Source organism: Myxine glutinosa, chromosome 7, assembly GCF_964187855.1.
Source record: "Myxine glutinosa chromosome 7, kmMyxGlut1.1, whole genome shotgun sequence".
NCBI classification, from domain to species: domain Eukaryota; kingdom Metazoa; phylum Chordata; class Myxini; order Myxiniformes; family Myxinidae; genus Myxine; species Myxine glutinosa.
This window is the reverse complement of record NC_136267.1, coordinates 114,042,145-114,070,019: the sequence shown is the minus strand read 5'-3', so window position 1 is coordinate 114,070,019 and position 27,875 is coordinate 114,042,145. Positions and strand designations below refer to the sequence as shown.

At 47.7% G+C, this 27,875-nt stretch overlaps 1 long non-coding RNA gene across 3 annotated transcripts in view; it reads left to right on the top strand.

Annotated features, from left to right (window-relative positions):
* The first annotated feature begins 223 nt into the window (after positions 1-223).
* The window catches only part of LOC144892993 (uncharacterized), a 35,898-nt gene continuing 8,246 nt past the window's right edge, over positions 224-27,875 (top strand). The window contains exons 1-2 of one of the 3 annotated variants that reach the window (XR_013624159.1): positions 224-238; positions 19,876-20,094. This is a non-coding gene — a long non-coding RNA (uncharacterized LOC144892993). Of the gene's footprint in view, positions 239-18,285; positions 19,664-19,875; positions 20,095-27,875 lie in introns of those variants that run through there. The other 2 variants (XR_013624160.1, XR_013624161.1) reach the window with 2 other exon arrangements.

Below are 27,875 nucleotides of genomic sequence, written 5' to 3'. Positions count from 1 at the left end.
ACATATTATCCCGGAGCGTTTGCCCAGGAAAGGCGAGAGGGGGCGTGGCCCAGCGTCCCGACCGAGGCCTGGCAAGTTGAGGGCGAGCCTGCCCGGGCATGCCCGGGCGTCCCGACCGAGGCCTGGCAAGTTGAGCGCGGGCCTGCCCGGGCGTCCTGGACGAGCCCGGCATGGTGATCGCTCCGCGTCCTTGATAGGTGCAAGGTGATTGTGAAAACCCAGCGGTAGCCGCTACAGGGTAATTATTTCCGCTGTACTCCATCACGACCCCCCATGATAAACACAATTACAGGGCCTGCACTTCATTCCTGAAGTTATTGTTATACTCCCTATCCCCCACCTTACAAAACCCAATACCACAACACAACATACCCCAACACCCCATATGGTCCACACCACACCCCAACTCACCCATAGGGTCCATACCCCACACCTACACCCTCATATGGTCCATACTCCACACATACACATCCATACCACACCCCAACACACCCATATGGTCTATACCCTGCACATACACATCCATACCACATCCCAACACACCCATATGGTCTATACCCTGCACATACACATCCATACCACACCCCAACACACCCATACGGTCTATACCCTGCACATACACATCGATACCACATCCCAACACACCCATATGGTCTATACCCTGCACATACACATCCATACCACATCCCAACACACCCATAAGGTCTATACCCTGCACATACACATCCATACCACATCCCAACACACCCATACGGTCTATACCCTGCACATACACATCCATACCACATCCCAACACACCCATAAGGTCTATACCCTGCACATACACATCCATACCACATCCCATCACACCCATATGGTCTATACCCTACACATACACATCCATACCACATCCCAACACACCCATATGGTCTATACCCTACACATACACATCCATACCACATGCCAACACACCCATATGGTCTATACCCTACACATACAAATCCATACCACACCCCAACACACCCATATGGTCTATACCCTACACATACACATCCATACCACACCCCAACACACCCATACGGTCTATACCCTGCACATACACATCCATACGGTCGATACCCCAACCCCACACCTACACCACCATACGATCTATACCCCTCCCCACCACATCCATACGGTCGATACCCCACACCTCCACCCGTTACGGTCGATACCCCACACCTACACCCCTATACGGTCCACACCCCACCCCAACCTATCATATCTACACCCAATTCTGTATTCATCTATTAAACACGTGCTGCTCCGTTCACTCATCTCACCCCCATACCCACCCCACAACACCCCCATACCCACCCCACAACACCCCCATACCCACTCCACAACACCCCCATTCCCACCCACAACACCCCCATTCCCACCCACAACACCCCCATACCCACCCACAACACCCCCATACCCACCCACAACACCCCCATACCCACCCCACAACACCCCCATACCCACCCCACAACACCCCCATACTCACCCACAACACCCCCATACCCACCCCACAACACCCCCATACTCACCCACAACACCCCCATACCCACCCACAACACCCCCATACCCACCCACAACACCCCCATACCCACCCCACACTCACCCATAACACCCCCATTCCCACCCACAACACCCCCATACCCACCCACAACGCCCCCATACCCACCCACAACGCCCCCATACCCACCCCACAACACCCCCATACCCACCCCACAACACCCCCATACCCACCCCACAACACCCCCACACCAACCCAAAACACCCCCATACCCACCCACAACACCCCCATACCCACCCACAACACCCCCATACCCACCCACAACACCCCCATACCCACCCACAACACCCCCATACCCACCCACAACACCCCCATACCCACCCACAACACCCCCATACCCACCCCACAACACCCCCATACCCACCCCACAACACCCCCATACGCACCCCACAACACCCCCATACGCACCCCACAACACCCCCATACCCACCCACAACACCCCCATACCCACCCCACAACACCCCCATACCCACCCACAACACCCCCATACCCACCCACAACACCCCCATACCCACCCACAACACCCCCATACCCACCCACAACACCCCCATACCCACCCCACAACACCCCCATACCCACCTCACCCAAAGTACCCTGGGCCAGAGATCCATCCCCGTTTTAAATTTTAAAACACCATTTGTACAAAGCGGAATGTGGAAAATTGAAACACGATTCGAGACAAATATTTATGTTTATTCAGTCATCCTGAGGTAATTAAATAAACATCGACGTCAGTTACCTGGACACTTCCGAGATCGTCCGGGCCCTGACGTGACGTCATTTCGCTTCACGTTTCACACAACCTGGTGCTTTCATCAAAGCACCTGCAGGAGCGTTCCTTTACCTTTCCCTGCACCTGCACTCTTCGTAGTTTTGTTATATCGGGGCCAATCGGGCTGAATTTGTTTTCTTCAACTTATTCCTACAAAAACAATACAGCAGGTAAAAGTGTACACCGAAATTGAACCAGGTACAGGTACGACAAAGGACAGCTAGAAATGGAGATCCGAAGACAGAGACAAATCAGGTAGATTGATGGGAAGATGAGAAAAAGTGAAAGTCGTGAGATGGAAACACGGTGGATGTAACATCAATCAGGTGAGAATCCGTGGAACGAAGGCACAGGTCACGTGACTCGTGCACTTAGTCTGTTAACACCATTAGTGGAGGAGGCGAAACGAGAAGCTCGGACTGAGTGTCTCCATTACCGAGCACCAGGTGCTGGGGTCGGGCGACCCTGACCTGAGCTTCCGACTACATTTCACTCAAACGGCGCCTTTTACTATCTTTTACCTTTTATCTTGTCTCGTTTTGAAATTATTGTTCATCTATTAACCACGTGCTGCTCCTTGCACCCATTGGCACACAACCACTCATGCGGTCACACACCCATTTGATAACCCAACCACACTCACCCATTTCATAACCCAATCGCACACACCAATTTGATAATCCAACCACACACACCCATTTGATAACCCAAACACACACACCCATTTGATAACCCAACCACACACACCCATTTGATAACCGAACCACACACACCCATTTGATAACCCAACCACACACACCCATTTGATAACCCAACCACACACACCCATTTGATAACCCAACCACACACACCCATTTGATAACCCAACCACACACACCCATTTGATAACCCAACCACACACACCCATTTGATAACCCAACCACACACACCCATTTGATAACCCAACCACACACACCCATTTGATAACCCAACCACACTCACCCATTTGATAACCCAACCACACTCACCCATTTGATAACCCAATCGCACACACCAATTTGATAACCCAACCACACACACCCATTTGATAACCCAACCACACACACCCATTTGATAACCCAACCACACACACCCATTTGATAACCCAACCACACACACCCATTTGATAACCCAACCACACACACCCATTTGATAACCCAACCACACACACCCATTTGATAACCCAACCACACACACCCATTTGATAACCCAACCACACTCACCCATTTGATAACCCAATCGCACACACCAATTTGATAACCCAATCACACACACCCATTTGATAACCCAACCACACACACCCATTTGATAACCCAACCACACACACCCATTTGATAACCCAACCACACTCACCCATTTGATAACCCAACCACACACACCCATTTGATAACCCAACCACACTCACCCATTTGATAACCCAACCACACTCACCCATTTGATAACCCAACCACACTCACCCATTTGATAACCCAACCACACTCACCCATTTGATAACCCAACCACACTCACCCATTTGATAACCCAACCACACTCACCCATTTGATAACCCAACCACACTCACCCATTTGATAACCCAACCACACTCACCCATTTGATAACCCAACCACACTCACCCATTTGATAACCCAACCACACTCACCCATTTGATAACCCAACCACACTCACCCATTTGATAACCCAACCACACTCACCCATTTGATAACCCAACCACACTCACCCATTTGATAACCCAACCACACTCACCCATTTGATAACCCAACCACACTCACCCATTTGATAACCCAACCACACTCACCCATTTGATAACCCAATCACACACACCCATTTGATAACCCAATCACACTCACCCATTTGATAACCCAATCACACTCACCCATTTGATAACCCAATCACACTCACCCATTTGATAACCCAATCACACTCACCCATTTGATAACCCAACCACACTCTCCCATTTGATAACCCAATCACACTCACCCATTTGATAACCCAATCACACTCTCCCATTTGATAACCCAATCACACTCTCCCATTTGATAACCCAATCACACTCTCCCATTTGATAACCCAATCACACTCTCCCATTTGATAACCCAATCACACTCACCCATTTGATAACCCAATCACACTCTCCCATTTGATAACCCAATCACACTCTCCCATTTGATAACCGAATCACACTCACCCATTTGATAACCCAATCACTCACCCATTTGATAACCCAATCACACTCTCCCATTTGATAACCCAATCACACTCCCATTTGATAACCCAATCACACTCTCCCATTTGATAACCCAATCACACTCTCTCATTTGATAACCCAACCACACTCACCCATTTGATAACCCAATCACACTCACCCATTTGATAACCCAATCACACTCACCCATTTGATAACCCAATCACACTCTCCCATTTGATAACCCAGTCACACTCTCCCATTTGATAACCCAATCACACTCTCCCATTTGATAACCCAATCACACTCTCCCATTTGATAACCCAATCACACTCTCCCATTTGATAACCCAATCACACTCTCCCATTTGATAACCCAATCACACTCTCCCATTTGATAACCCAATCACACTCTCCCATTTGATAACCCAATCACACTCTCCCATTTGATAACCCAATCACACTCTCCCATTTGATAACCCAATCACACTCTCCCATTTGATAACCCAATCACACTCACCCATTTGATAACCCAATCACTCACCCATTTGATAACCCAATCACACTCTCTCATTTGATAACCCAATCACACACACATTTGATAACCTAATCACACTCTCCCATTTGATAACCCAATCACACTCACCCATTTGATAACCCAATCACACTCTCTCATTTGATAACCCAACCACACTCACCCATTTGATAACCCAATCACACTCACCCATTTGATAACCCAACCACACTCACCCATTTGATAACCCAATCACACTCAACCATTTGATAACCCAATCACACTCAACCATTTGATAACCCAATCACACTCACCCATTTGATAACCCAACCACACTCACCCATTTGATAACCCAACCACACTCACCCATTTGATAACCCAATCACACTCAACCATTTGATAACCCAACCACACTCACCCATTTGATAACCCAACCACACTCACCCATTTGATAACCCAATCACACTCAACCATTTGATAACCCAATCACACTCAACCATTTGATAACCCAATCATTCGTATTTGCTCACACAGCCCTTACTCACCCACTGGATCACATAGTCACTCACCCACTGGATCACACAGTCACTCACCCACTGGATCACACAGTCACTCACCCACTGGATCACACAGTCTTTACTCACCCACTGGATCACATAGTCACTCACCCACTGGATCACATAGTCACTCACCCACTGGATCACATAGTCACTCACCCACTGGATCACACAGTCACTCACCCACTGGATCACACAGTCACTCACCCACTGGATCACACAGTCACTCACCCACTGGATCACACAGTCACTCACCCACTGGATCACACAGTCACTCACCCACTGGATCACACAGTCTTTACTCACCCACTGGATCACATAGTCACTCACCCACTGGATCACACAGTCACTCACCCACTGGATCACACAGTCACTCACCCACTGGATCACATAGTCACTCACCCACTGGATCACACAGTCACTCACCCACTGGATCACACAGTCACTCACCCACTGGATCACATAGTCACTCACTCACTGGATCACACAGTCTTTACTCACCCACTGGATCACACAGTCACTCACCCACTGGATCACACAGTCACTCACCCACTGGATCACACAGTCACTCACCCACTGGATCACATAGTCACTCACCCACTGGATCACACAGTCACTCACCCACTGGATCACATAGTCACTCACCCACTGGATCACATAGTCACTCACCCACTGGATCACACAGTCACTCACCCACTGGATCACATAGTCACTCACCCACTGGATCACATAGTCACTCACGCACTGGATCACATAGTCACTCACCCACTGGATCACACAGTCCTTATTCACCCACTGGATCACACAGTCACTCACCCACTGGATCACACAGTCACTCACCCACTGGATCACACAGTCACTCACCCACTGGATCACACAGTCACTCACCCACTGGATCACACAGTCACTCACCCACTGGATCACACAGTCACTCACCCACTGGATCACACAGTCACTCACCCACTGGATCACACAGTCACTCACCCACTGGATCACACAGTCACTCACCTACTGGATCACACAGTCACTCATCCACTGGATCACACAGTCACTCACCCACTGGATCACACAGTCCTTATTCACCCACTGGATCACACAGTCACTCATCCACTGCATCACACAGTCACTCACCCACTGGATCACACAGTCCTTACTCACCCACTGGATCACACAGTCATTCACCCACTGGATCACACAGTCCTTATTCACCCACTGGATCACACAGTCCTTATTCACCCACTGGATCACACAGTCACTCACCCACTGGATCACACAGTCCTTATTCACCCACTGGATCACATAGTCACTCACCCACTGGATCACACAGTCACTCACCCACTGGATCACACAGTCACTCACCCACTGGATCACACAGTCCTTACTCACCCACTGGATCACACAGTCCTTACACACCCACTGGATCACACAGTCCTTACTCACCCACTGGATCACACAGTCATAGACGTTTAGGGCCCGCCTGAAGGCCTGCCTTTTTTACAATGAAAAAAGGTAAAAAGTCCAAACATTTGAACAGCCTTGGACGTGCACCTTGACCCCATGGTCAAGGCACATCGTCAACAAGGCTGTCCCCATAACAATACACATGCGCCTCAACCCCGAGGGGGAAGCGCATGGTCATTCAAACGCATGCATCATGCCCCCGAAGGGCCACAATGCATGGTCATACAATTGGGACCACTCCTCTTAATAGGAGTAAGACCCCTTAATCCACCAGCAGGGCATTACTCCTGCCAGGGCGATCGGTCTCCCAGCCAAAATGCCGAGAAGCGAGAAGCGAGAAGCGAGAAGCGACAGTCATCCGTTTTAGGGCCCCGGACAGGGCCTGCCTTTTTTACAAGAAAAAAGGTAAAAAGTCAAACATTTGAACAGCCTTGGACGTGCACCTTGACCCCATGGTCAAGGCACATCGTCAACAAGGCTGTCCCCATAACAATACACATGCGCCTCTACCCCGAGGGGGAAGCACATGGTCATTCAAACGCATGCATCATGCCCCCGAAGGGCCACAATGCATGGTCATACAATTGGGACCACTCCTCTAAATAGGAGTAAGACCCCTTAATCCACCAGCAGGGCATTACTCCTGCCAGGGCGATCAGTCTCCCAGCCAAAATGCCGAGAAGCGAGAAGCGAGAAGCGAGAAGCGAGAAGCGAGAAGCGAGAAGCGAGAAGCGAGAAGCGAGAAGCGAGAAGCGACAGTCATCCTCTCCATTGACAGTTATCCAGCAGGCAAAACAACCAAGTGTTCGTGTCGAGATCTTTTATACCTTCATAATAAGCAGCACCTGCTGTGTCCACGACGGCAGAGAAAAAAATCCGTTTTAAAACCTTTTTCCCATTTCACAAATTCACAATCGGAAGATTCTCCTTCAACACTCCATAGGATAAGCGAATGGATTTCATGTGCATTTGACCATGTTTATCATTCTATTAATTTATTTAGTCTTCATGAATCATTGTATTTATTTATTTAGTCTTTATTAATCATTTTATTTATTTATTTAGTCTTTATGAATCATTGTATTTATTTATTTAGTCTTTATGAATCATTGTATTTATTTATTTAGTCTTTATTAATCATTTTATTTATTTATTTAGTCTTTATGAATCATCTTATTTATTTATTTAGTCTTTATGAATCATTTTATTTATTTATTTAGTCTTTATTAATCATTTTATTTATTTATTTAGTCTTTATGAATCATTTTATTTATTTATTTAGTCTTTATTAATCATTTTATTTATTTATTTAGTCTTTATGAATCATTTTATTTATTTATTTAGTCTTTATGAATCATTGTATTTATTTATTTAGTCTTTATTAATCATTTTATTTATTTATTTAGTCTTTATGAATCATTTTATTTATTTATTTAGTCTTTATGAATCATTTTATTTATTTATTTAGTCTTTATGAATCATTTTATTTATTTATTTAGTCTTTATTAATCATTTTATTTATTTATTTAGTCTTTATGAATCATTTTATTTATTTATTTAGTCTTTATGAATCATTTTATTTATTTATTTAGTCTTTATGAATCATTTTATTTATTAAGTCTTTATGAATCATTTTATTTATTTATTAAGTCTTTATTAATCATTTTATTTCGGGTTTAACATTAGATGTAGGTCGGACCGACTACCACGCATACTACATCACATTTTGATTTGAATTTAGATGAGTGTGCGACTAAATTATGCTAATGTATACATTTACATTAAGCCAGTATGAACACGTTGACGGGGTGGTAATGCGCTATTGACACCTTACCAAAGGTGAAAATTGCTAATTTTCATATTGTAGGGGAGTGTTGGTTGAATGTTTGAATTCATACATACCAAGCTACAGTCAAAGGACAAGAACATCAGGTTGAATTCTCGGTCTATTGTTTGACGAGGCAACGAATTCTTTACAACATGTTTAAAGATGTGTCCAGTTAGAATTATTATGACTCCCGTAACTTCCGTAAGTGCCTAACTTTGCTTTCACGGTTTTAGCAAATAGCAACAGCACTTCCAAACTACTCTTCTTCACTTTGCGATATATGAACATTAATTTCTTCGGCACCAGATCTGCGGCAGGTTATCCAGAATCGCATGTGAGCAGGTGACCTTCACAGGACGCAAATTAGAACTTTCGGACATGCATCCTTCATCTTCTTCCCTGTACCTCTGATATCCATGGTACAGTGCTTCACACGGTCTTTTTTTAACCTCCGCCACCAAAGGTGGATGGAGGTTATGTTTTCATCTCTGTCCGTTTGTCTGTCTGTTTGATTTTGAACAAAAGATCTCAAAAAGTTGTGAACGGATTTGGACGAAACTTGGTGGACAGGTTGGGTGTCTGACAAGGAAGAATCGATTCGATTTTGCTGAAGATCTGAATGTGGATTCGGATGTGAGAATTATTTAATTTTTTAAGTGATTCTTCACCATTGGGAGATAGGGCCAAAAACGATACATAGCACGATATCGCAAAAAGTTGTGAACGGATTTGGACGAAACCTGGAGGAGAGGTTGGGTGTCTCACAAGACAAATAGATTCAATTTTGATGAAGATCTGAATATGGATTCGGATATGAGAATTATTTAATTTTTTAAGTGATTCTTCAATTTGGACGAAACTTGGTGGAGAGGTTGGGTGTGTGACAAGGACGATTTCATTCAAATTTGGTGAAGATTCCAATATGGATCCGGATCAGAGGATTTTTAAATTTTCTGAAGTCATTCACCATTGAGATGGGACCAAAAACGATATATAGCAGAATATTTCAAAAAGTTTTGCATGGATTATGACAAAACTTGGTGGACGAGTTGGTTAGGTGACGAGAACAAGCTGATTAGATTTTAGTTCAGGTTTAAATCCAGATCTGACCTATCAGTGGGATACAAAACAAAACGTAGACCGTTCAGCCTGGCGGAGGTTTGCTCGCTCTCTGTCGAGTGCCGTTCTAGTTTTTACGGCGTAGCCCGTAGAGAAATGGCTTCTGGAACAGAGATTGTCTGTCCGTCCAGTGTATGTATGTATGTATGTATGTACAGTAAGTTTGGTCGTAACAGATGGGGTGGACAAGATGGACATGGAGGTTGCATGGGGTGGACAAGATGGACATGGAGGATGCATGGGGTGGACAAGACGGACATGGAGGATGCATGGGGTGGATTAGATGGACATGGAGGATGCATGGGGTGGGCAAGATGGACATGGAGTAGACAAGATGGATATGGAGGATGCATGGGGTGGGCAAGATGGACATGGAGGATGCATGGGTTGGACAAGATGGACATGGAGGATGCATGGTTTGGACAAGATAGACATGGAGGATGCATGGGGTGGACAAGATGGACATGGAGTGTGCATGGGGTGGACAAGATGGACATGGAGGATGCATGGGGTGGACAAGATGGACATGGAGTATGCATGGGGTGGACAAAATGGATGCAGAAGGAAACCCCAAGGAGGGAATACTGATAAATTGGAAGGACGAATCATTGTGATGGGGTTAACAAGGGTATAAGGGATCATGGTTTTGGGTTGGGGATGATCTGAGATGGTGGTGAACAGTTGCCTTGAAGATCTGGAGGGAAGAATGAGATTGAAGAGAATATGGAAGCTGGTTCCATAGGCGGGGGGTGGAGGGGGGGGGGGGTAAGAACCAATGAGTGGGGGTGAGCAGTGATCCTAGTTGGTTTTCAAATAACATACATAATTTATTAAGATCATTTGAATCATTATCTGTGAGGATTTTATTAGACAGATTTTATTTGTGACAGGGACGAATATTCCAGAATCCAGATGCAGATCCGGCCTATTGGTGGGCATACATAATGTAAATTGTTCAGCCTGGTGGAGGTATGCCTCCGAATACCATTCTACTTTTCACTGCTATTTTCCTCTGGTCTGTCACATCATTATCTACCAGACGCAGAGACATTCGCTGCTTAAAAAGCTTAAACAAGAAATAGCAATCAGAGATTGTAGAATCTCGCCAGGACATGTTTTAGAGGTTTTAAAGGCTTTTGGGTTAAAACAAATATGGCGGCCGAACCACGTGACCAACGACGTCTTTTTCTTTTTCTCCACCAATTTATCCCAAGATGACGCTCAATAAATTTCGTCTTAATCGGATGAAGTTTTGTACTTGGTGAATTATGACATCATAATGGAGGCACCAATGACGTCATCATTAACATATTTTATTCCCCATGGAGAGTTATTTACAATGAGCCATGTCTCAATTTTTTCTATGCAGCACTTTCAGAGATATAGAGGTGCAATTTTTTTTGGGTTTTTCCAAGATGATGCCCGTACCACATGACCTATGACGTCATAATTATCATAAAAAATTCTACCGGAGGAGGCACACCTATGTTGAAGGTTTCCTGTCAATCGGACCCATGGTTGCAGAGAAAATCAGACAGACAGACAGACAGACAAAGACTCAATTGCTATACCCTCTCCTCTGGCGAGGGTAATTCTGTCAGATCAGAATCATTACCAATGAATTTCTGGGTATTTTGCCATGGTGCTTTGGTGTGCACACTGGCTGAAACTAGCAATGAAAATGTATAGAATATATCGAAATATGTTGGCGTATTGATACAAAACATTAATAAACAAGAATGACCGCACTGTGGTCACAACCTGCGATAAAATCCGGTAACGGGCCGATTGGGAAACATACATTTAATGCACTATTAAAAAATTAACTAAACACCTCTCATCCATGACAGCCTCCACCACGTTTATATCAGAACGATCTGATTCGTTACACGGTCACAGATTGTTTAACCCCAATACGAGGCCGTTCAAAAATGATGTTGTAGCGGCTACCGCTGGGTTTTCACAATCGCCTTGCACCTATCAAGGACGCGGAGCGATCACCATGCCGGGCTCGTCCAGGACGCCCGGGCAGGCTCGCCCTCAACTTGCCAGGCCGCAGCCAGGACGCTGGGCCACGCCCCCTCTCGCCTTTCCTGGGCAAACGCTCCGGGATAATATGTATATATATTGCTGCCCGATAAACGGGCTTTTCAGAGTGCCTGAGTGTTTGGTTTGATTAAAGCAACTCGGATGAATTCCAGCTTTTTGTCGCGTCCATTCTTCCGATCGACGTGGGAGCCCCAGCTCCTTCATTGGTGACCTACCGACATGGACACGGCAGTCGCCCTTAAACTGCCTACCTTCTGGGAGGCTCACGCGGCGGTTTGGTTCGCACAGGCGGATTCCCTGTTCGCCCTGCGAGGCATCACGGCCGACGACACCCGCTTCCACCATGTGGTAGCAGCGCTCGGTTCGGCCACCGCGGCCCGCGCCCTGAGCCTCCTCGAGAGCCCGCCAGCCGCTGACAAATACGGCGCGATTAAGAAGCTTCTCCTCGACGCTTTCGCCCTCCCATCGGCGGAGCGCGCACGGCGCCTGCTCGACCTGCCCGAGCTCGGCGACATGCGCCCTTCCGAGCGAATGGACTACATGCTTTCACTGCTCGGCGAGCACTCTCCGGCATTCCTGTTCCGGGAGCTGTTCCCTCCGTCAGCTGCCTAACCCGGTACGCCTCGCCCTGGCAAGCACGACGATCACAGATCCCCGGGCCCTTGCCAGAGAAGCCGACAAGATCTCCGCCGCAGGACAGCGCATCGCAGCGGCGACATGGGACCCACCGCCGTCCGACGCAACACTCATGGCACCCGAGCACCTGGCACGGTCGACGACCGAACTGCCGACGCAATTGGCGGCCGCTACACCGAGCCGACCACCTCCAGCACGATGACCGGGGCCTCCACCTGACCAAGCGTGGTGTTACTATCATGCCAGGTTCGGACAGAAGGCCCGGACATGCCGACCCCCGTGCACCTTCGGCAGGCCGGGAAACGGCCGGGCCGGCGTTCATTACCAGCCATGAGCGCCGGCCACACGGGCAACTTACTGTTCATCACGGATAAAGCATCCGGACGGCGCTTCCTGTGCGACACCGGCGCCCAACTGAGCGTCATACCCGCCTCTGACCAGGACAGGCAATCCGCGGTTTGCGGCCCCTCCTTGGTTGCGGCCAACGGATCGACCATCCGCACCTTCGGCCCGCGCAACGTCACCCTCTGCTTCGGCGGCCAACGCTTTGCTTGGACGTTTGTAACCGCAAACGTGCCCATGGCTCTGCTAGGCGCCGACTTCCTCTGCGCACACGGACTGCTGGTGGACGTCCAACGGCGTCGTTTAATCAACGCCGAAACCTTCAGCTCCCTGGTATGCACATTGAGCAGCTCTGCGCCGACCGAGCTGGCATGCGCCGTCCCGGCGGCGAACGAGTTTGCTCGCCTGCTCACGGAGTTCCCGGCCCTCACGCGGCCGACGTTTTCGGCCGTCGCAGTACGGCATGGGATCGAGTACCACATACCAACCACGGGCCCGCCGGTCTACGCCAGGGCCCGCCGCCTCGACCCAGCCAAGCTCGCCGTGGCGAAGGCCGAATTCGACGCGTTGGAGCACCTCGGCATCGTGCGGCGCTCCGATAGCGCGTGGGCCTCGCCACTGCACATCGTGCCAAAGCCAGGGGGTGGATGGCGCCCGTGTGGCGACTACCGCCGTCTCAATGACGCTACCACCCCCGACAGGTACCCGATCCCGCATATCCAAGACTTCTCCGCCCGTCTGGTGGGACGGGGCATTTTTTCGAAAATTGATCTCATACGGGGATATCACCAGGTACCTGTCAGGGCGGCCGACGTCCCTAAAACGGCAGTCATCACGCCGTTCGGCTTATTCGAATTCTTGCGGATGCCATTTGGTCTCAAGAACGCGGCTCAGGCGTTCCAGCGCTTGATGGACGGCATGCTGCGTGACCTGCCGTTCCTTTTCGTTTACCTGGACGACATCCTCGTCGCCAGCACGTCCCGGGCCGAGCACCTCCTCCACCTCCAAACACTGTTCGGGCGCCTCAGCGAGCACGGCCTCATCGTCAACCCGGCCAAATGCCACTTCGGCACGACGGCCGTTGATTTTTTGGGCCACCACATCACCAAGAACGGGGCCGTGCCGCTGCCAACCAAGGTCGAGGCCATCACCACGTTCCCGCGTCCCCGCACCATAAAAGCCCTGCAGGAATTCCTGGGAATGGTGAATTTTTATCACCGCTTCGTGCCCCGCGCTGCTCAACTCATGCGGCCACTCTACGAAGCCCTCCGGGGCAAGCCGGCCAAGCACGACATCGCCTGGTCCGCAGCAATGGATGCGGCCTTCCAAAGCTCAAAGCGGGCCCTCGCCGACGCAACACTGCTCGCTCACCCGGTGCTCAACGCTCCCATCGCCCTCACCACGGATGCCTCCGACTACGCGGTGGGCGCCGTACATGAGCAATGGGTGAACGGGGTTTGGCAGCCACTCGCTTTTTTCAGCCGGTAGCTCCGGCCGAACGAGCTCAAATACAGCACATTTGACCGGGAGCTCCTCGGTCTACACCTGGCCGTCCGCCATTTCCGCCACCTCCTGGAGGGCCGACCTTTCACGGCGTTCGTCGACCACAAGCCGTTGGTTTACGCCATGGCCAAGGTCACGGAGCCGTGGTCGGCCCGCCAACAGCGCCACCTCTCCGCCGTGTCGGAGTTTACCACGGACATCCGGCACGTCGCCGGCAAAAACAACGCCGTGGCCGACTGTCTTTCCCGGGCCAGCGCGAACGCGGTCCACCGGGGCGTGGACTTTGCGCTTATGGCGGCGGACCAAACCACCGACACCACGGTGCAAGCCCTCCGGGCGGCGGACACGGGCCTCCGCCTGGCCGACATCCCCTTCGCGGACACTGTCCTGCTCTGCGACGTCTCCCAAGGCCAGCCTCGCCCCATCGTGCCCGTCACCTGGCAACGCCGCATCTTCGCCTCCTTCCACGGCCTTTCCCACCCGGGCCGGAAAGCTTCCCAGAAGCTGGTGTCGGCGCGATTCGTCTGGCATGGCCTTCGTCGGGACGTCCGCGATTGGACCAGCACCTGCATGGCCTGCCAACGGGCCAAGGTCCACCGACACACCCAGGCCCCGCTGGCACCTTTCACTGTGCCCGAACGACGTTTCGACCACGTCAACGTGGATCTGGTGGGCCCCCTCCCCCCGTCACGGGGGTTCACACACCTGCTCACCATGGTGGACAGGACCACCAGGTGGCCGGAGGCCGTTCCCCTCGTCTCCACCACCACCGCCGACGTGGCGCAGGCTTTCATCGCCACCTGGGTCGCCCGCTTCGGCGCACCGGCGGACATCTCGTCAGACCGCGGACCACAGTTCACCTCCGAGCTGTGGGGCGCGGTCGCCCGCAACCTGGGGGTCAAGCTCCACCATACTACGGCCTACCACCCCCAAGCAAACGGGTTGTGCGAGCGATTCCACCGCTCCATGAAGGCCGCGCTCATGGCCGGCCTTCAAGACGGCGGTTGGGCCGACCGGCTGCCGTGGGTCCTTTTGGGCCTCCGCACGGCCCCCAAGGAGGACCTCCAGGCATCCACCGCCGAGCTTGTCTATGGCCAGGCGCTACGCGTCCCGGGCGAATTCGTGCCCGACGCTACCAGTCCCTGGTCCGCAGCTCACCAGCGCTCGGACCTCCAGGAGGCCGCCCGACGGTTTGCCCCCGTGCCAACATCCCACCACGGTGACCCCCAGTCCTACGTCCCCCCAGCACTTCGCACAGCGGAGTATGTTTTTGTGCGTCACGACGCACATCGGGGGCCACTCCGGCTGCCGTACGACGGGCCCTTCCGGGTGCTGCGACGGGACGACAAGTCGTTCGTCATCGACATCGGCGGCAGGTCGGACCGGATTGCGGTGGACCGCCTCAAGCCGGCGCACGTGGACGTCGACCACCCACAATGGGTGGCCCTTCCGCCACGGCGAGGCCGCCCCCCGTACACGGTGCCCCCCACTCGACCACCCACCACCACACCGGACCCCCTCCCACGACCCGCCAGGGGTCGCTTCGGCCGGGTCATCAGGACCCCCCTCAAATTGACCCTGCCGGTGCAAGTCGATTCTGGGGGGACGTGTGTAGCGGCTACCGCTGGGTTTTCACAATCGCCTTGCACCTATCAAGGACGCGGAGCGATCACCATGCCGGGCTAGTCCAGGACGCCCGGGCAGGCTCGCCCTCAACTTGCCAGGCCGCAGCCAGGACGCTGGGCCACGCCCCCTCTCGCCTTTCCTGGGCAAACGCTCCGGGATAATATGTATATATATTGCTGCCCGATAAACGGGCTTTTCAGAGTGCCTGAGTGTTTGGTTTGATTAAAGCAACTCGGATGAATTCCAGCTTTTTGTCGCGTCCATTCTTCCGATCGACGTGGGAGCCCCAGCTCCTTCAATGTAACGCTATTCTTTTAGAGAGGCGCATACCATGTGTGCTGACGAGCTTTATTAAACCTTACTAATCATTTTCATTCGACTAATTCGATTTTTTGGGGTCCCTCATCATGAGTTATAACACTCGACCCAAACAATGCCAATGAAAATCTGATGCAACAAACCAGGGCAGTGTATACTCAGCAAAGGCCTACAGGACTGATTGCTAAAGCCGACCCGAAAACCAAAATGGCGGCTATATGATTTTGGCTGTGTGTCATGGTGGGTGAAATCAAGCGCCAAATGTGGGTAGGATCCCACATTTGGGATCCTACACAGCGCCAAATGTGGGTAAGCGCCAAATGTGGGTAGCTACTTCATTACTTGATGCAAGAAAATCCTATTGTAACTTCATTTTACATCTCACTGGACAAGAATGTCTTGAATGAACATGGAGAGGAAACGTCGAAAGATAAGGAAGGATTTATGATCAGGTGCACCTAGTGAAGCAGGACAAAGGAGTAGGGGCGAGGAACACCTCGGATTAGGGTTAGGGTTAGGGTTAGGGTTAGGATTAGGGTGAGGGTTAGGGTTGTTAGGGTTAGGGTTAGGGTTAGGGTTAGGGTTAGGTTGTGTTCAGGCATCACAGATATTTTTTTTTACAAACTTTTCAGTGCAGGAGGAGATTGTGAAAGCTTCAAATTACCTGTGCATTCTTATACCTTGATTCATATTCATGATGTCATTTCCTCCTATATAAAGTAAGGCAATTATCTGTGTGTATGTCTGCCAGTCTGAGTCTGATTTGGGGGCCAATCCCCACCAAAACGGGGGTATCCTGGGGCAGGTCATTGATACAAAATACCCCACCCGTCGGCCACTCCCCCGCTGCATGGAGCGGGTGTTTCTCCCAATATTATTAAAACAAAGCTCTCATCAATGTGTGTGCGTCTGATCATTATAGAACCGAATCAGGGGATATGACGTGCAATTTTAGCCTGTACATATGGAATAGTACACGTGGTTTACTCACTAACTCCTGCATAAGGGAGCGGCCATTGACATCACATTTCGCTCCCAGGAGGAGCGGATATTACTGGTGATGGTAATCGTCCATGGAATGGGAAAATGTGCCTTGTTTTTTTTTTCTCTTTTGTGGGACATCCTCTCAAACCACATAAAATTCACTGGTGTAAGAGTATTTGAGGGTGCTGGATCCAAATATGCATGTTGCCAAGGAATCACATCATTCATTTTAATTGCATTATATGATTGTTTTTTTCTTATGTACTTTATTGCTTTGTGCCTCGGATTTGATCTCAGTGGGACATCCTCTGAAACATGGAAATCGAGGTGCTGTATCATGACTATTGCCAAGCATTAAAATAGGCCCTTTTCATTCATTACGAGGCTGTTTACCACTTCGATTATTAAAGGTACACTGTAACAGTTATGTAAAGCAATTTGGTTACATGCAAGTTTGTACTGTTGGTATATTCAAGTATTAAGAGAACATCAGAAGGAAACCAAAACAATTTGTTTGCAAAGTGGTCAATGCAGCATCACCGAAATGATTGCGTATTGAAGTGATATCAATTGTTCGGGCTAAGTTCCTCTTTCCAGAGTGAAATAACACTTTGCTGTCTGTCGATACTGCAAGGCCTGCTGCTATTATGAAGCCATCTGTATCCGGACTTCTAATAATGACAGGACTCTTTGCTTCATATTGGCTAATTGGTCATTGTTTTTCTGCCAAAGCACAGCGTAGGAGTCTGGTGTCAGATTCTTCATGATTTGTCTTGAGCTCCGGCACTTCGTCAACTTCCAGCTTGCCAGATACACTACAGAAAGCATGGCGCTGTGGTCCGTGTGCTAAGTACACCTTGATACTCTTGAACTTCTCAGGGTCAGTGTTTGACCAGGTATCAAACAGGAACTGCACTAGTTCTTCTTTGTTGGGGCTGTTTTGTCATGAACGTTTTCCACTGGGAATGAATGGCTTGGTCTACACTTTCGATCTTAATCCGATGCATTCCTCCGGAAGCTCTCATCCCCCTTTTGCATTCTGTATGGAGACTGCCGGATAGCGATCTGTGATGATGTGGATTGAATCAGCGTAGATATTTGCAGCATGGTTACCACTTTGTTTAGAATAGAGCCTGCCAAATCACCAAAGATGGGAAGTGACTCGACCCTACTACTGAGCTCTTGAATAAGCACCATTCCATCTCCGATCCAGATACCTTTTCCTGGAATGGAGTCTATGACTGGTTATGGCTCCACAACAGACTCCAGATGTCGCATCAGGCTTGCTTTGTTTGTTTTTAACGATGCTGCCATTCTCATTTGCTAATGCCAATGGCCTTGTGTTGAGGCCATATTTCAGAAGCTCACTGAGGTCCACCTTTCTGTCCTTGGAAACTATTAACAATCTGGCAAATTGGCTTTCGTCTTGCTTGAGTAGGCTTTCTTTCTTGCTTTTTCCTGTGGATTCCTTTTTTGTCATGCGGGCGAATGTCTTAAGCTTGTGTTGCTTGATTGTAGAGTGCAGATCAACGAAGCCTCTCTCTCATGTACAACTCAGTTGACGTTTGGCCACGTGACTTTGCTGCAGTCATGTCCTTGGTTACCCCGTGAGTCACATTTACACCAGAGGAAATGTGTAGCTGATGCTGGCTAGTTTCGTCGAATGGGTTAACCATGCTCTCACTAGTGTCACAGACAGCATGCACATGTTCATTACCCTTGATGCGGCAGACTTGCAGATCCTTTTTTTTTTGTATTTCTTTAATTTTTTTAAGCAACTTTGGTTATGGTTTAAAATATTTTGACATCAAGTGCAAGGAGTATGCGTGGCAGCAAGTCTTAACTGTGTCAAAATATTATTATCAATATTGTTGCGGTTTTCAGAATAAAGGATGACCCTCCTCGTAGGTAGTTGCACCACAACATGTAGCTTCGCTTAGTTCAGTTCTTTCTTAGTAAATGTTAAGCAGTCTCCTTTCCTGTGTTAGTATGCGTTGAGCAGGCCAGTAAGTGTAGGCCTCGATTGGGCTAGAATGCCACGTGCTAGGCCTGGAACAAGTCTGGAAGGCCCAAGGGAGGAGCTGCAGTGGAGTGGCCGGTAAGCGGCGAGCAGCCAATCGGAGCTCAAGGGGAGTGGCTAACAACAGCAGCCAGAGGAGGGGCTTGGAACATTCGGGTAAGACTCTGGGGCGGGGCTATAAAACCCTGCCCCGGGCCCCCCGCCCGAGAGAGAGTGAACAAGGGGTCGAGTCAAGTGTGTCGAGAGAGTGAGAGGTGTGGTTGAGAGTCAAAGTGAGAGTGAGAGTAAGAAGTCAGAGTGTCGGAGAGTCAGACCCCAGTCAGAGTTTCTGTCCAAGAGGTCTGTGAACGAATGCTCTCTGCCCCCAGCTATCTCTGTGCACGAACTCTCCCTGTGCCCTGCGCTCTGCGGCTGTTAATCGCGCTTGCGAGGACGACCCCTCCCGGGCCACAGACGCACGATCTCCCTGCCTGAGCTCCCTGCACACGTGCCATGAACACTTCGAGGGCCACGCCCGGCGAGCTGTCTGGAGCGGACGGTGCCAAGGCACAATTAGAGCGCGTACTTTTCCTTCCTCCTTTTCCCGCGTGAGTGTGTGGGCCCTTGTCCGGGGATTAAGTAAGACTGACTAAGTATCTGCTCTGTGTCTCTTCTCTTTACCCTGATCACTGTATAAATTGTAAATAAACCTGTGTTCTTCCTTCCATTTGACCATGCACGTCATTTCACACCATTGGCCGAGCATCGCACGAATAAAACCGCTCAAATCGGGTTGAATAAGAATTAACGGCACGAGTCACGTGACACGCAAACCGCTCGGCATATCCGATTAGAGTGGCTCGTGCGAGGTCCAGTCCCCGTTCTCGTGGCAGCGTGTGTACCGAAGGTACATGGGGATTCGACCCGATACCCTTCCGCACGCTCGCTACGGGAGTGGCGGCTCGGCCTCGTGGACTCGAAGCTCGAAGGGGGAAAAGGGTTTAACCCCCCTCTGTACGTCGACAGGCTCGAGAGATCCGCAACAATATTTACATTTGAAAAATAGGTGGTTTGGCTCAGTGACGGACAGAAATGAATATTTTGGGTGGACATCCCTTGGTTTATAAATGGTGTTGGTGAATATAATCACTGTAAAAACACAGATTTTAATTTTGAATAAGCAAGGACATGGGGACATTTAATGGGAAGTATTGCTTTATCTCGACTCCAAGATAATCTCTTTGGACATGCTACTGCTCCTCTCTCAGAAATGGCTGAAGATGCAAAATCTAAAAACAGGTCATAGCAGTCTTCCTGGATAAATATTCAGTGATTTCTGATAATGGTCTGCTTGCCAAGCTCGCTGCCTGTGGTATATGAGGCCACCTTCATTCCTAGATTTCTGACTTCCTCCACTCGAGCAGTCAACGCATTGTTATCAATAGAAGGCTCCTCTCTTAGTGGAAGTATCTTGCAGTATATCTTGGGCCATCTTGGTCCTCATCTACATAAAAGACCTCTCCAAAGCTCTGGAAAACCCTCTCTTCCATTTTTGCAGATGACCCTACATTGTGTTATATAGTACCCCCATCCCACTTACAGGTGAAGGCAGCTGTGTCTTTCTCTCTGCTGATCTGGAATTGATTAGATCTGCTCATCTCGTAAATTGAGCGTGTCTTTCAATCCTGGAAATTCTAAAAGAACATTTTATGGACACAGCACAAGGTTGTAAACAGAGGGCAAACACGTCTTGAAAACTGTGAGGGACAAAAGAAACCACCTTTACCATGCATCATTTGGCTCAACCAAAAACAAGCTCTGGGAAGATATTTGTTTGAATGAAACAACTCGAGGGAAACACCCAAGGGCAGAGTTTCCAAACGACTGTGCACGATATGATGGCAAAGAATATTGCTTAATTTATAGTTCATCCGAGCACCTCAAAAAGATTAAGAAACTGCAATAAAAGGCTGTTTATCTTTCCTCCAAGGCTCTGCAAGGGGTTTGGATTACGCGCAAGACAAGCACATTATCACTACTAGCAACGGTACCCGCCCTATGGGCGGGGCTTCAATTGGGAGGCCCAAATGAAAAGGTAAAATATGAGAAATTGAAGGCTTTTTTTATTTTAAACGATTTATATAAACATCCGTTAAATCATATCACACGCAAATCATCAAAATCTAAACAGTATTTGTAGAATTTCAATAAAAGTCACATCACTGTTCATATCAGTAAATATTATTCCATCGTGTTTGGAAAAACTGGAAAATTGGAAGATTGGAAAAATTGGAAAAACAATATAGCCTATTTTACTCCAGGTGGGCCCAGGATTACCCACCCAAAATTTCGTTGCAATCGGTTCAGCCGTTTTTGCGGTACCTGGGAACAGACGGACAGGCGGACATTTGGTGAATTATAGTAAGATATACTTTCACATGCGCTACAAAGACATCTATATCATAAGATCAAATGTTTGTGTCTCCGTTTTGCATCTCCTCCCAAACCACTGGGCACACAAATTTGAAAATGGAACCACCAACGTCCAAAATAACTGACTTGGACAAAAACATTACCATTATTCACATCAATATCGATAAATGCCCAGCCAAATGAAGGGTATGCAATTTGTGGACAAGTGAGTATGTAATAGGCAGATATTTGACAAGTTTGCCAATATAAGTACTTGGGATGTCCATAAGCATTTCCTCTCCGAGGTTTCAGCACATCCGTATGTAGTAAATGGACTCACAAGGAACTTGGGCGCAGGAGGGGTCCATCCAACCTGTGCTCCATCGACATAACATTAGGTCAATCCAACAGTTTATCAACTTGAATTCACTGGGGGTGAGAATGAGAACAGTGGGGCAAGCACAGACCTTATTACCTGGGTGTTTACCTGAATAAGGCCAAATAAAACAATTACTAGTTGATCGGCACCGCCCACTTCTTTTTTTGATGCTGCCTCCTTTATTAATTATTTATTATTTCGTCAAACATACTGAAAAAATTCCATATCTTGCACCATTCTTTGAATCGATAATTTTCCTGATGTACATCCTGAGTTTTTATCACTTCCACCGAGCTGCAGCGCTGTTAGCTGTACTGTCACTTTCCATTCACTGTCCTGACATATCATATGCGTTATATGCGAGAAATACTGATCTGTGTACATGTCTGCGGCCGTAAGTTACATATCAGCCGCTGTAGTAAAATTTAGACACGCTTCCGATTAAAATGATGCAAAATACGACTGGTTTTAAAACTACCAAATTGCGCAACTAATGTAGTCTTTGGTATTTTGTCATCTTTCTAATGTTATCCCTTTTACGCCGCACCCAGTGACCCGATGCCCACGGCACTAATGGATTTACGATCTACGAACCGCGCTCTTTGTTTATCACGTACAGACACACTCGAAAAATCTGAATTACCCGACCTTGGGGCCCAAAAGCATCCGATTAACTGCCGATACGACGCCATCGTATTGGCGTCTGCTGGGCGAAGGCGAAGCAAGCCGTCCGCTGATTGGACAGGTGAAGGCGAAAGCAAGCCGTCCACTGAGTGGACAATCCAGAGCATGCATTTGTGCCGGTGTCGGCGATCGTTGTTCATATACGCACTCTTCATTCTCATCTTTCTTCCTAACTCTTACTCGGACAAGCAAATCCCCTATGCCATCCATAATGGTACACTCTATCCATACACCACATCCTCCCTTCCGTGGATGTTCCACGGGTTTCGGCTAGTATATTTATATTTGTATAGAACTGTGGATTGTATTTTTAATTGGCCTAGTGAGTGTGTATAGGTGATGTGTCGGGTCTATGACCCACGTCATATTTGTTTGTGGGTACAAAACTGACATGTCTGGTACATGACATGACATTTTTTTGGGGATAGACAGGGATTGGGGAGGAAAAAAGAAAACTGGTGTTTCGAATACTTGATTTGAATTTTTTGGAGGGGAATGAGGGGGATGGGGGGGAGGGGGGCGGGAGAGAAGAGTTTAAAAAAGCATGCCATATACATGGTGGCCATTTAGAAAAAAATAAAATAGCTAGAACTGCCACTTTATAACTGCTGGCAGTGATGGCCGGTTTTTTGTCGCCTTCCCGCGTACATTCAACCCCGCTTTCATTGGACACGCGTTGATACAACCCCACTTTGATACAACCCTGCTTTGATACAACCCCGCTTTGATACAACCCCGCTTTCATTCAACCCCGCTTTCATACAACCCCGCTTTCATACAACCCCGCTTTCATACAACCCCGCTTTCATACAACCCCGCTTTGATACAACCCCGCTTTCATACAACCCCGCTTTCATACAACCCCGCTTTCATACAACCCCGCTTTCATACAACCCCGCTTTCATACAACGCCGCTTTAATACAACCCCGCTTTCATACAACCCCGCTTTCATACAACCCCGCTTTCATACAACCCCGCTTTCATACAACCCCGCTTTCATACAACGCCGCTTTAATACAACCCCGCTTTCATACAACCCCGCTTTCATACAACCCCCGCTTTCATACAACCCCGCTTTCATACAACCCCGCTTTCATACAACCCAGCTTTCATACAACCCTGCTTTCATACAACCCCGCTTTCATACAACCTCGCTTTCATACAACCCCGCTTTCATACAACCCCGCTTTCATACAACCCCGCTTTCATACAACCCCGCTTTCATACAACCCTGCTTTCATACAACGCCGCTTTAATACAACCCCGCTTTCATACAACCCCGCTTTCATACAACCCCACTTTCATACAACCCCGCTTTCATACAACCCCGCTTTCATACAAGCCCGCTTTCATACAACCCCGCTTTCATACAACCCCGCTTTCATACAACCCCGCTTTCATACAACCCCGCTTTGATACAACCCCGCTTTCATACAACCCCACTTTGATACAACCCCGCTTTCATACAACCCCGCTTTGATACAACCTGCTTCCATACAACCCCACTTTGATACAACCCCGCTTTCATACAACCCCACTTTGATACAACCCCACTTTGATACAACCCCGCTTTCATACAACCCCGCTTTGATACAAACACGCTTTCATACAACCCTGCTTTCATACGACCCCACTCTGATACAACCCTGCTTTCATACAACCCCACTTTGATACAACCCCACTTTGATACAACCCCACTTTGATACAACCCCGCTTTGATACAAACACGCTTTCATACAACCCCGCTTTCATACAACCCCACTTTGATACAAACACGCTTTCATACAACCCCGCTTTCATACAACCCCACTTTGATACAACCCCACTTTGATACAACCCCGCTTTGATACAACCCCGCTTTGATACAAACACGCTTTCATACAACCCTGCTTTCATACGACCCCACTCTGATATAACCCTGCTTTCATACAACCCCACTTTCATCATAATTAATGCTACACCGAAAATTCACATGGCTGAAGAAGATAAAAAGTAGAGTTACTTCTTTTTCACACAATAACAACTTCAACCCTCCCAACCGGATTTCCGTTTAATTATTTATCACTGTCAAACCATGTGACATATCGCAAATTCCAAAAGGGAGTATTAGCAATCAGACATGAGGAACATGATTGTAAAGTTTCCACTCGATAGGATCAAAAATGAGGGAGGAGATAGGTTTTAAAGGTTTATGCTTCAAAGCAACATTGCTCCCAAACCATGTGACCTACGACGTCACAGACGCTGACCTTTTTGTTTGTCATGGGTATACATTCATGCATGCAAAGTTTGGGCTCGATCTGTTCAACCGTTTTGGAGGAAAGGGTTTTTTTGTGGTTTTTAAGGCTTTTATCTTAAAACAATATAGCAACTGAACCACGTGACCCATTACGTCATAATTATTGTTTTCTCCATCAATCTATCCCCAGAGGATGCTCAAGAAATTTCATCCTGATCGAATGAAGTTTCTTTACTTGGCAAATTATGACGTCATAATGAAGGCACCTATGACATCATCATTCACATGGGTTGTTCTCCATGCAGAGTTCTTTATAATGAGACGTCTCATTTTTTTCTGTGCAGCTGTTTTTGAGATATAGAGGTGCAATTTTTTCGTTTTTTTCCAAGATGGCGCCTGTACCACACGACCGATGATGCCATAATTAACATTAAACTATTCTACAGACCGAGCCGCTCCGATGGTGAAATTTTCCCGTCCAACGATTGCAGAGAAAATGATTTTTTTTAATTAAAAAATTAACCTGAACTAGAACAATGCGACTGTGTCGCCAATATGCCTCCACGTAGTCCCACAACGGGTAGATGCCATCACTCTGCATATGTATGGGTAGTGGATCACGTTTGTGAAGTTTCATGTTGATCAGATAAGGTTCGTTTTTCAATCCAATATGGCTGCCAAACCATGTGACCTATGATGTCATAAATTTAATATTTCAATACAAATGGGTCATAGATCATGTGCATGCAATTTCAGATTTTTAGGATAAGGAATTCGATTTAAAAAAACATTTTTGGCTGGTATACCACTTCACCTATGTTGTCATCATTATCATGCTTTTGTTCCCCATTGGGAGTACTTGACAATGTGAGAAGTTTCAAATTTTTCCATTCAGAGGTTTCCGTGAAATAATTTTTTAATTATTTGCTTTTAATCCAAGATGGCTGCCATACCACGTGAGCTATGACGTCACAATTATCGTAAAAAATATTCTGCATGGGTGTCACTCCTACCCTGAAAGTTTCGTCTCAATTGGACATATGGTTGCTGAGAAAAACGAGGTTTAGCCCGTACGGACAGACAGATGGACAACCCGAAAACATAATGGCTCCGGCGACGCGGCGGAGGCATAAAAACCGCAGGGCCAGAATCTGTGACATGGCCTGAGAAGCTCATGCAGAGTTTCTTCTTCTTCACACGATTTCAACTTCTAACCCCCAGACCGTACAACCAATCATCTTGATATTTTACACACTTGTTCCCTCCCCTTCATGACTTCTACTTTATTATAAAGTTTCACGTCGATCAATAAAGCGGTTGAAGAGATAAAAAAAAAATTAAAAGATTTTCGTTAAATTTTCGTTCAAGAAGTATCGCTGCCCAATCCATGTGAGCTATCTCAAATTCCAAAAGGGCATTTTAGCATGCCGACATGGGGAACATAATGGTGACCTTTCCATTCGATATATTCAAAAATGAAGGAGGAGCTAGGTTTTAAAAGTTTATGCTTCAATACGTCATAGCTCCTACACCATGTGACTTATGACGTCATGGTACATAGAGCTTTTGGAGATTATAGAGGTGCAAATCTTTTCGGTTTTTCCAAGATGGCACCTGTACCACATGACCGATGACATCATATTTACCATTAAAGCATTGTACAGGCCGAGTTTCTCCTATGGTGAAAATTTCCTGTCAATTGGTCCAACGACTGCAGAGAAAATGATTTTTAAAGGAAATAAATCCGAAAAATGGCAGTGCCACAATCAGTCACATTGCCTGACAAGAAAAAGTGTTGCGTTTCTTCTTCTTCCAACAATAATGACTTCTGGCTTCCAGACCGTACAACCAATCATGTTGAAATTTTAAACTCTTATTCAACTTGATGAGAGCTACATTTATACTTTGAAGTTTCATGTCGATCAATTCAGTGGTTCAAGAGATAGGTTTTTAAGATTCTCATTCAATTATCTATTGCTGCCAAACCATGTGACTTGATGCAAATTCCAAAAGATCATTTGAGCTTCCCTACATGGGGAGTCATAACTCCTAAACAATGTGACCTATGACGTCATGATCGTTGAACTGTTTGTTCGTCTTGGGCATGCGATAATGCATGCCAGATTTGGGCTCGATCTGTTCAGCGGTTTTGGAGAAAAAGGATTTTAGTGTGGGGAAGGGGGGGGGGGTGTGGAAGGGGCGGAAGAATAAGAAAAACAAGAAAGAGCAATCATAGACTGCAGACCCTCGCCAGGACGTGTTTTCAGTGGTTTTCAAGTCTTTTGTGTTAAAACAAATATGGCGGCCGAACCACGTGACTGATGACGTCATCATTTTTTTTTTCTCCACCAATTTATCCCGAGATGATGCTCAAGAAATTTCATCTTGATCGGATGACGTTTTGTACTTGCCGAATTATGACGTCATAATGGAGGCACCTATGACATCATCATTAACATATGTTATTCCACATGGAGAGCTCTTTACAATGAGCCAAGTCTTTTTTTTTTTCTATGCAGCGCTTTCAGAGATATGGAGGTGCAATTTTTTCGGTTTTTCCAAGATGGCGGCCGAACCACGTAACTGATGACGTCATAATTATAATTTAAACTTTCCACAGGTGCAGTTGCACCTATGGTGAAAATTTCCTGTCAATCGGACCAACGGTTGCAGA